This window comes from Nicotiana attenuata, unplaced genomic scaffold, assembly GCF_001879085.1.
Source record: "Nicotiana attenuata strain UT unplaced genomic scaffold, NIATTr2, whole genome shotgun sequence".
In the NCBI taxonomy this organism is placed as follows: Eukaryota; Viridiplantae; Streptophyta; class Magnoliopsida; order Solanales; family Solanaceae; genus Nicotiana; species Nicotiana attenuata.
The window spans coordinates 115,873-118,236 of record NW_017671994.1 but is presented as its reverse complement, the minus strand read 5'-3'; positions in this window follow the sequence as shown (position 1 = coordinate 118,236).

Here is a 2,364-nt window from a genome sequence, read left to right as displayed (position 1 = left end):
CCAAAAATAATCATGTAAGGAGGGTAGAAACTTGGTAAGAAGCTTGAACACCATGTTGATGGAAGAAATTAATTTTTTTTAATTGCTATCATGCTTATTGAAGATGCAATGCTGTATTCCATTGTAACTCCATGAAGATTGGCATATTGAACCCATCCAAAAATTTAAACTTGGAGCCCACCAAGGTTGGCTCGGATAGCATCCATGTAGGTATAGTTTCTTGTGCCGGAAATAGGATCGTCGATGTAATAACAATAGTCAAGATGAGTAGAGGTGTAATAACTGACAACCAAGAACAATAGCAAAGTACTAGGACCAACAATCCAACCAAGTTGAGGCACCGCCCAAGCTAAAGATAAAACACATGAACCAATCACAATTGTGATAATATAAGCACTTGTTGTCCAAACAGTTCTTCATAATTTATATTGGAGAGAATAACATACACCAACATGTGAACAAACAGTTGGTGGTGCATGCATGGTAATTTATGAACAAAAAGATGAGAAATAAGATTGTGCATGTGTTTTGCACGTATAATTTACATTAAATGGTACTAGTTTTTGTGCACGTGATTTGCACGTATAAAGTATCTATTCTTTCAATTCATATTTGTCTATCGTGTACATCGAATTATAATTACAAATTCATTTATCTTGACATAACATTTTTAATGGTTTTCACAGTGTTATTAGTTTTTGTGCACGTGTTTTGCACGTATAATACTGATGACAAGTATATATTTGCTCGATTGCACTGACTATTTCAACGCTAATTCTTCCTCCATCTTTTCTATATTTTTTTCCACTTTAGTGATTGCTAAGCCAATACCAATAGAGAAGTGAAGACGTGATAGCAACCACAGTTGAAAGCCACCATATCTGATCGAAATTTAGAATTTGCGAGATGACAATTTGTATTACTCCAAAAATAATCATGTAAGGAGTGGTAGAAACTTGGTAAGAAGCTTGAACACCATGTTGATGGAAGAAACTAATTTTTTAATTGCTATCATGCTTATTGAAGATGCAATGCTTTATTCGATTGTAACTCCATAAAGATTGGCATATTGAACCCATTCAAAAATTTTAACTTGGAGCCCACCAAGATTGGCTCGGATAGTATCCATGTAGGTATAGTTTCTTGTGCCAGAAATATGATCGTCGATGTAGTAACAATAGGCAAGATGAGTGGAGGTGTAATAAGTAGGAATCATGAACAATTGCAAAGTACTAGGACCAACAATCCAACTAAGTTGAGGCATTTCCCAAGCTAAAGATAAAACACATGAACCAATCACAACTGTGATAATATGAGCACTTGTTGTCCAAACAGTTCTTCATAGTTCATATTGGAGAGAATAACAGACATCAACATGTTGTGTAGATACATTTTCCTGGTTGATAAAAGACTAGGTTTTGTTTAAACCCTTTCATATCTCCTGAGAGGTGTAGTTTTCTGAGCGGTGGACACATTGGACTTTTTGTCCTTCAAGTACACGGGTGCATTTTTGCACAAAAACTAGTATCATCTTGTGTAAGTTATTATCTAAAATGATGTAGATATTTATAAGTGAATAAACTCAAAAAAAGTTAGCTGATTGAGTGATAATTTAAGAAATTAACTCTTTAAACCTCTTTTCAAAAAGAAAAAGGACTTATTGTATTTATATTTCTCTTTAGCTCTCTTCCTTGTCTCTCTCTCTCGTAGTTATTGTTTCTTTTAACTCTACATAACTGATTTTTTTGGTGGTAAATATGAGATTATATTTATACTCCGTAGTATCATCACGTAAATTAGATGTCTCATTTGGTCATTATTCCTAAAACTAGAATAGTTATTTGCAACATAACATGACATAGCAGTGCTTCTTTTAGAACATAGGTTTCCAAAAGTAGACAGATTGTTACAAATATCTTCAGGTAAATTTTTCATAGATAAAGACCTCTACTTGCCTGCTAGGATAGCTGCCTAAAGATGTGTCATTGTGTTCCCTTCCCTAATTGTATGTTGAACTACCAGCTTCTGCAGAACATCCATTAACAACCTGCAGTTATATAAGATAGAGTTATATATAGGAATATTATTTTCTCTCAATGAAAGGACCTCTGTTGTGTCGATTCAATCTCCAATAACAGTATTTGTTGATTCGATGCTAGCTGAATACCAAATATAAGTGCAAGGATGTCAAGATCCAAAATCCAACTAGTCGTGATGGCACCTAACTCAACTCGTTAGGTAAGCCAATCAACAACTATCTAATTTAATGAGATTGATTAAGAGAAGAAATGATAATTCAACTGCTTTTATATAAGAATTTCCCAAGAACTAGTATTACAAATTATGAGCTTCAAAGATTTAGAT